This window comes from Vicugna pacos, chromosome 6 (assembly GCF_048564905.1).
Source record: "Vicugna pacos chromosome 6, VicPac4, whole genome shotgun sequence".
NCBI lineage: Eukaryota > Metazoa > Chordata > Mammalia > Artiodactyla > Camelidae > Vicugna > Vicugna pacos.
In genome coordinates this window covers 35,329,746-35,338,998 of record NC_132992.1, presented here as the reverse complement: position 1 = coordinate 35,338,998, position 9,253 = coordinate 35,329,746, and the positions used below count along the sequence as shown (strand labels likewise).

The 9,253-nt window shown below is 38.9% G+C and overlaps 1 non-coding gene across 1 annotated transcript; it reads right to left on the bottom strand.

The window, feature by feature from the left end:
* Positions 1 to 5,736: 5,736 nt before the first annotated feature.
* TRNAS-AGA (transfer RNA serine (anticodon AGA)) lies at positions 5,737 to 5,810 on the bottom strand. The gene has a single exon. It is a non-coding gene; the product is annotated as a tRNA-Ser (tRNA).
* Positions 5,811 to 9,253: the final 3,443 nt, after the last annotated feature.

The following is a 9,253-nucleotide window of genomic DNA, read 5'->3' as shown; positions in this document are numbered from 1 at the left end:
TGTTGGAAAACAGTTTGCTCTATCTTGTAAATAATCCCAGCTACTCCACTATCTTGATATGCCCCAGGAAAAATGATGCATGTAGCATCATTTGTAGCATAATAATGTTTGTAGCAGCACATTTTGTAAAAGCAAAAACAAACAGATAAACAAACACTGGAAATAACCCAAATACCAATCAGGAACAGAATGAGTGAACTCTTCGGCATTCCACTGAACGCCACAAGCTCGTGTAAAGGAATAGACTGAATCTACAGCCGGAACAAGGAGAAATCTCAGAAACACAATATTGAGGAAAACAAAGCAAGTCAGAGAAGAACGTATAGGATATGTTTCTATTTGTATGACATGCAAAGTCTGAGATAGTTTCTTAGATGTTATTGAGCAAGGAAAAATAGTGACAGAATCAATGAGTAAATATAAGACTTGGATCTTTGGGAAAAAAGTAAGGCAAAGCTGTCTGATGTAATCAAGAACCAAAGTAGAAGAAACACAAGTAATATGTGCCATTAAAAATGTATGCTTTTTGTTGCTGCTCTAGCAAATTCCCACAAAGTGGCTTAAAACAATACAAATTTGTGCTCTTACAATTGGGTAGCTCAGAAGTCCAGGAGGGCTCAGCTGGTCATCTGGTTCCTCTGCTCCAGGGCTCACAAGAATGAAATCAAGGTGTCAGACAACCTGGCCTCTCAACCGGGACTCTGGGGAAGAATCTGTTTTCAAGCCCCTTTTAGTATTGGCGGAATTAAGTTCCTTGTGGTCGCAGGGTTAAGGTCACTGTTTCCTTGCTTGCTGTCGGTGGGGAGCCTCTCAGGCTTAAGGCTCTCCTTAAAGCGTCCTGCATTCCTTGTGGACTTGCCCCTCCATCTTCAAACCAGCAGGAGTGTGTCAGATCTTTCTGGTACTCCTAATCTCGCTCATGTTCTGTCTGCCATGCTTTCTGACTCCAGTCAGAGAAAATCCTCTGCTTTCAAGGGTTTACGTACTTTGATTGTGTCCACTAAAATAATCCAGAGAAATCTCTTCTCAAGGTCTGCAGTCTTAACAATATCTGCAAAGTCCCTTCTGCCATATAACAGAACATATTCACAAATTCTGGGCGTTATGCCGTGGGCATCTTGGGGTGGAGGAGGTGTGGAAGGAGATGGGGTTTAATCTGCCTCCTATGATAAAATGAGAAAGGGGAAAGAACCACTGATGCAGTAGAACATAAGTAAATTATAAAGCGCAAATCTAAGCAAGTAAGTGCGAAAACCTACTGAAATGGATGGCTTTGTAAGAAAATATAATTTACTAAATTTTGTAAATTTAGTATGAGAAGAAACAGAAAAGAAAAATCTATCCATGGCAAGGAATGAAGAAGATCATATTTCCCGCAAAAGAACCAGTCCAAATGGTTTCACAGTTGACTTTTTTTCCAAACCTTCAAGAAATAGACAATCTCAGTGTTACCTACATGATCCTACAAATTGAGAAAAAGGTTTGCCAGGAGTTACTTACTGGTCTCCAGCCCCTCTTATCTGCCCATCTGTGTTCTCGGTATTTCAAGGGTCTGGAAGCAGGGCTTTGCTAGTAGGGTTCTGGTTAGTTCTGCCAGCTAGAGGCACGCATGCAAGATGAAGAAGGGAGGGGAACGGAGGAGCCAAGTCTGTTTCTGGTAGTGGGGGCAGGGCCAGGGCTGGCACAGGCAGGCTCGTGAATGGCAGTGACGGGGTCCAGAGGCACTGGGGGCTGCAGCAAATGCAGGTACATTTCTCCTTCAGAGGCCACAGCTGGTTCCTGTAGATCCTGATCTTGGGACCAAAAGAATTTCTCCCTTGCTCTTCCAGCTCTTCCACACATTTTGAGACCCAATTTCTGCTTGAAATACCCTGAGTAGTTTCTGTGTTTCTTGTTGGAACCCAACAGATACAGAAGGTAAGCTTTCAAGTTATTTTTATAAAGCCCACTCAAATTGATCACATAATTTGCTGAACACAGCATTAAAAGAAAGTGACAAACTAGTTTTGTTAATGAATGTCAATGTGAAACTTCTAAATAAAACGTTAAATAAAATATTGAAGTAAAACATAATTTAATGAATAATTTTATATGTAATAAATCATGACTAACTCGGGCTCATCTCAAAATCATTTCTCATATTAATATGTCAAAGGAGGGAAAGGGAATGAAATAACAGGTGTAAATTTTCCAAAGAGTGAGACAAATTTGTTTTTTATGGTAATATACTAGCATAGCCCCAGATAATCAGCTGAGAGCTACTGGAAACAATATGAATATTTAATAAAATGACTGGTTACAAAACTAATTTATAAAATAATTAGCTTTTATTTTAAAAACAACTGATATGAAAGAAAATATCTTAGTCACAAAAGCAAGGAGAAAAACAAAACTGGAAAAATGCTTTTGAAAAAGTACAAACCTGCATGATCACTGATGAAGAGCATTAAAAAACCACAAGATCTGAAAAGATGTATTTTGTTTTTTACTAATTCTTTGTAAATTAATCTTCTAAAACCATATATTCCCATCGAAATATCAAAGTGTTCTGTTTTGCTTTTCTCTTTTTTTGAATCTGACAAAAATGTCTAAAATACAAGTTTGAGAGAATAGTCAGAGAAAAAAGAAAGGTAATGTGGGCAGTCTAACTGTATCCAAAAATAAAATGTACCATGAATGTTACAGTAATTAAAACAGTATGGCACTGATGTAGGAACAGATCTGCTCACAATGAAACAGAGCAGGGGGTCCAAAGTAGACTCAAGTCCCTATGAAAATTTGGTATTTATAATGCAGTTGACATTACAAATCTTTGGAAATGTACACTTTATAAACAGTAAGAGGATAATTTATTACTTATATGACACAAGTTTCAATAAATCCAGATCCTCCCTCTCTCATTATATCAAAATAAATCCTGAATTAGTAAAAAAAAAAAAGTTCAAATAAAAATTATGAACATAAGAAGTGCACATGAGTGAATTAGTTTTTATTCTCTGAGTGAAGAAAGTTTTCTAAGAATAAACTCAGAAGCCATAAAGAAAAATAACTGATGTATTTTAAACATAAATATTAAAGTTTTTCTATTAGGCAAGATAGATAGATGGATGGATAGATAGAGACAAAAGACAATTTTTCTTCACTGAGCAAAAAATATTTGTAACATGGATATCAAGCAAAAGGACTGAATTCCTCAATATGCAGAAAAGCACATCAAAATCTATGTATGAAAGTTTAACAAACAATCCAATAGAAAAATGGTTAATGGCTATGAATAAATAGTCAAAGGGAAAGAACTACAAATGGCTAATAACCTTAGGAATATTTCCAACATTCTTTAAAACTAATGAAATGCAATTTACAATAATGAAACACACTTTCTCTTTAATCACATTATGAAAAATTAAACAAGGCTATAATCCCGTTGTCAGCAAAAGATAACACAGTGACTGATATGCTTCGGGTAAGTACAAAACAGCGCAATCTTTTTGGAGGTAAATAGGCAATTTCTATACAATTTAAAAATTCATATATTGAATGAAGGAAGACTGGGGATTTTTCTGGGGATTTTCCCTGCAGATTTAATTTGCACACTTAACACATACTTATTGGACACTTACTATGAGCTAGTCTCTGTGTTAAATACGGCAGTATTAATAGTAGTGAACAAGATAGTCTTTGCCTGTGAGGTACCGGCAGTCTAACATGTGGCACTGCTGGGGTGAGGTCGAATGCATGAGTGAGGTCCTGGGTTCAGTCCCCAGTACCTTCATTAAAATAAATAAATAAATAAATAAACCTAATACCACTCCCCTAGCCCAAATGTGGCATTGCTCATAATGATTAAAACCAAAACTTGGGAGAATATTTGTGTGTTGGTAATGCACATACATGATGCCATAAAATTATTAAAGAGAATGAGGTAAGTACTTTGAACTTTGTGGGAAAAGTTCGTGAAGCAGAAAAGCATATCTTAGAAAGCGTGCATAGCAGAGTTTCCTGCCAGCTTATAAAGATACACACGCACCCCAACACGCAAACAGACACCCTCACGTACATATATTTTATATTATACAATACAAAACCTCGGGAAGAATACACATCTCTTTCAAGAGGTCACCCCTGGGAAGATACATAGGAAAGGAGGGGGATGTCAGACCATTTCTCTTAATTTCATAGAATTCCAAATGGTTTATTTCTTCCCCCCATCACATATATTAACTTTAAATAATTAAAGAAGTTATCTCGGATGGTTTTAGAAAGAGTTTTCTCAAAGGTTCTTTTGTATTTATTCCCACGACACATTGACATCTGTTGGTGAACTCCGACTTCCCACGTGCCCTTAAGGAGAACAGATTCCTGCCTAATTAAGCAACCCAGCCAGCAGAGAATGTACAGGCACTGCAGTCCGGAGCACCAGGACTCACACTGAGGCTTGCGTTCCTTCATCGTGCGGAGGTCTATCTAGAATTGATTTCATTCTCAAAGTTCAATGCCTTCTAGCACTGCTGCCTCCCCTCACCTTTGAGGGCTTCTCATTCTAGAAGTCTTCACTGCTGTTGCTTAATGTTTGAAAGAGCAAAAGGAAAGCTAGCATTTATTTTGCAACCCCAAAGTAATCATAAAGTGCTTATTTTAATGTTCTCCCCTTTATATTCAGTGTCTGGGCCAAGTAGGAGAAGACTCTGTGGCCTTGACACTTCATTTTGCAAACAAACCTTTTCAGGCATCAGTGGTGGTCCCAAGGCAGCAGTGTGGTGGGCATCTTCAAACTCCTCTCTTTACACAGAGGAGGTTGACAATTTTGTAAAGGTTTGGTCATGACACTCAAGCAGTCTGATATTCTACAATGCAATCATACCTACAAGTGTGATGGATTGCATCTTAGGCACAATGATTGTTTTTGGTTGGGGGAAAAACCTCCATGGACGAATTGATACTGGGCTCCAAGCTGGGTCTTATGCATTAATCATGAAGTATCATGCTTATGCAAATGGGTAGAAGCCCAATTAGGCAGAGAGCACAGAGCCCTAGGAATAATGTTATGGGCTATTGGGTCTTTGAAATACACTCCTTGGCCAAATATTCAAAAGCAAAGCGGTTTTGAGATGCCTTTTTACTTTTGAAAACAGGTGTACAATTGTCTTCTTAGTGCTTATTTCATGCCTTCAACTTTAAAATAAAGCTTTCTCCCAGTTGGCATGATTTTCCCTCATTGCTCAACAGGAGCGGTGGAAAATCTGAATCACTGACAAGAAAATAAGATGTTCATTCAAAATCTAGACGTGCTGAGAATATTGAGGATACCTCAATATTTGGGGGTTTTGCCACACATTTTGAAGATTTCATATATTCAGTTTTCCTCTGGCAATCTCTGCCGTCTCTTATATTTTGTGTGATTAATCAAAATATTCAGGTTTCTATTTTGCAAACCTTCTCACAATGCAGATGTTGTGAAGAGAAAATACAGTGTGCGGGGAGACAAGCTCTCCCTTTTATGTGTTACGTCCCATTTTCAAACTTTGTTTTGCTAACTTGAAGCTGCTGGTGGCTTATCCTGGTTCTTATTTTCATAAGACACTTGTTGCTGCTCCAGTATTTGGAGAGGAGGTAGTGGTGGATGGGAATGAGGGACAAACACAAGAGAGTTTATCTATTAATTAATTTATTTAATTAAAAAAATTGATAGTTTTTATTTTTATTTTGGGGGGAGTTAATTAGGTTTTTCTCTTTTTTAGCAGAGCTACCGGGGATTGAACCCAGGACCTTGTGCATTCTAGGCACGCACTCTACCACTGAGCTATACCTGCACGCACTCTACCACTGAGCTATACCTCCCCCCACCCCACAAGAGAGTTTAAAGTTTGCTATCCCCCACTTAAATCTCTCTCCCTAAAGTGGTCCTTTTGAATGTGGTTATGTCTACACTGCCAATGATTCAGATTAGGCAGATAAATAGTCAAATTGAGTGTTGTTATCTAAGAAAAGTTCACAGGTTAGGAAAAAAGACTGAGTTTTTTTGCTGTGATAGATGGGATCTGTACTTCTAACTATCTAGTTTAACCAAAGCTTCAGACACATATTTGAACATTTTGTTATTCAACTGGAAACCAGCTTAGTTCTTAAAACCCCATTTCCTTCATCAAAAATAACTAGGCAAGGGCTGATTGATAGGTCATTTACTACAGAACCCCTGCTTCCAGCAGGGCTCTCACTCGTGGTGAGGTAGGTGGAGGATCGGCAGAGAACAGAGGCAGAAGGAGGAGGGAGAATGGAGGGAGATGGGTGACCAGCAGGTCAAGAGAGAGAGAGAGAGAAGGAGGGAGACTTTCTTTATAATATTTGGCAGTTGAAGTTAATGCCTGGAAAACTCTCCTTCAGGAGGAGAAAAGACTTCCTGACTTTTAAAAATGGTGTTAATCCACTGCTCTGCTTTTCAGAATGCCCCTGGCTATGTGAGTAGCACTTTCAATTAGATCTGGTTGAAAAGTTTGTACAGAAATCTAAGGCCCTCCAAATGCAATTTATTACATTAGGCTTTTCAACAAAAGATTGGCTTTTCTTAGCCCAAACCACGTTACAGCCTTGGTAAGTTAGTCCAGTCCATCTTTTCTGGCATCGCTTCTTTATCCTGGCAACAAAATCATCCTTTTTTCTTTCTCTCTCTGTGTCTCTGTCTCTCTTTTCTTTCTGTTTCACACACACACACAACTTTAATAATTACAAAACATTCTTACTTAATTACTGCTCCTCACTCTCTGAAGACTGCAGGAAGAGAATTCTTTGTGTAATCATTATTTCAGTGGAGAAACTCATTTTTAAATACATATATATTATTATTATTTAAAAAAGATGGGACCAGCTAGTGAACTTTGTAGGATACTATGTTCCCCATGACTTTTGAGCAGCTATGGAGAGAGACCTGTACCCACTGACATGAAGCAGGCAGACATAACAAGGGGCCCTCCCCTCAGCTCCAAATTTGGAAAGTCGCCCCCTCCCCACTGGCGTTGCCCTCCCCGAAAACGGAACCTACGAACAGAGGGATCAAAGTGTGAGAGAAAGGCCATGGCACCTCTACCCAGAAAAACATCTGATTTCCATTTTGGGTAGGTTTATTTAGGTGTTTTCTGTTTCCATAGCAAAAAAGGAAGCAGCGACTGGAGCAGTAAGGCGATAACAATTTGTGATGTCAAGTTGAAATTTGTCGGACGGAAATTAACAAACCTAATGATACCTTTGGGCTTTCTCCTCCACAAACAAGGTTAGAAAAGGGCCTTTTATGTCAGTGTTTTTGCTTGTTTTTTGTTATCATTTTGATTTTTGTGTTTGCTATGCAAAACAAGTGTTTCTCCCAGTATGGTCTGGAACAAAGGGGCACAGGGAGGCTCAGAACTGAGAGACGAGTAAGATCAAACCCTTCAGAATATATGCTGTGATCTGGCCCAATGGAGCTCTTTCAGACAGGCTTGCTCTGCCAGCAGAAGGTGGTGATCATTCCCCATGGAAATGCAGAGAAAGAAGAAAGGAGAGACTTACGTTTCCTGGAGCACTCCACCATCCCGTACCCCACCTCCCTTATAACAGCTAAGCCCTCCAACCCTGTTTGTAACTGATTCCGAGGAAGGCATCTCAGTATGGCTCTGCCAGGTAGTCGCTGCCTCCCTCCCAGCACCTCGTCCTCCCCAGCGGGCTGCAGTCGGCGGTTCTGCCTGCACTGTCCTCACTGCTTTCCTCACTCCGTGTAGCCTTTCCTTCTCACTAGAACAAATAGCAGTTCTCAAAGTGTGGTCTGCAGCCTCTTGGGAGAGCTCCAAGACCCTCTCAGGAGGTCCTTGATGTCAAAACTATGCTTTTTGTAAAGTTACTTGTCTTTTCTACTCCTATTCTCTCACAAGTGTGCAGTAGAATTTTCCAGAAGCAACGTAAGTGTGATATCACGACAGACTGAATGCAGAAGCAGCTTCGAGATTCCAACTGTCTTTTATTAATGGAGGAAGAAATCTGCAAAAATGTAAAACAATACCCATATTCTCACTAGGTTTTTTCTTTTGGAAAATAAAGTGATGTTTCATTAAAATATGTGCTTTGTGTTAACATATTAAATGTACACACGTATAGAAATAACATTGCTATTTTAAACTCTTAACAAATCAATGTTTTAAATTTTCTGAGTCTTAATTCCTAATACAATAAATGCTGATAGATAAAACCAACATAAAAACAAAGGTCCTTAGGGATCTTGAGACCAAAACATTTGAGAATCCCTGGCTTACAAAGTGAGCAGAGTGGGCTGATGTAGAAAGGGACATCTTTATCTTTAGTGCCAAAGTACTTACAGATTAAGTACAGGTGGGCCTTGCCTTATAATAATCAAATATAGAATTCACAAGGAAGATAAATTATGTGGTGAAATTCAAATTATAAAGAGATTTTGACAAGATTCTTTAAAATGCACTGCTCTTTAAAAGTGTTTAGGGTATGACTAGTTTTTAAAAATCGAAAGTGCTTTTTTCAACTTCTAAGGACACCTGTAGGACAGTCCGGTGAACGCGCCGTCTCTAAACCTAGGCGGATTTGATGTAAGACTCTTTAGATATGAGAAAAATAATAGCAATCTAATTGGGCTTTAAAGACAATGAAGCTGAAAAATCTGTATTTGGCCTTTTTTATAAAAAATTTAAAGCCCAGAATAAGAGATAGCAGAAGTGAATATGTGTCTGCCTCTAGAAGGAAGAGATTAATATCCTTTTCAGAACAAATTGATTTTAGCATGAGTTTTTTTTAAAGTAGAAATAAGGAGAACAAAGGATCATCCTAGGAGAAACTAGATTATTCTGCCAGATTTGTAACAGAAGGTTTTGAGGTATTACGAAGACAAAATTAGAGCAGAGAAATTCGATTAAAATTGGTTTAGGGGCGATGGAGGGAATCAAGGGTTGTGAAATAGAAGCCCAGAGTTGAGTCTGGGGACCTGCAGTGAGAGCTGTTCAACTTGGAATTAATGAATGGGTTTGGGGTCCAGCAAAGCAAGGCTGAACTTGAACTACTCGAGAGACAAAGACAATAACTGTCCTAGGAGAAAAGTAAAAGAAATAGTGAACAAGGTAAAAAGTTGCATTTAGTAACAAGAACACGTGCTAGCTGTGTGTGTTGGGGGGGGTGTGTGTGTGTTGCTGCCTGGGTGTTCAGACCCTGCAGCACACAAACCTGATGGCAAGGAGCTTGCACAAGCTTGACAAGGCCTGAATAT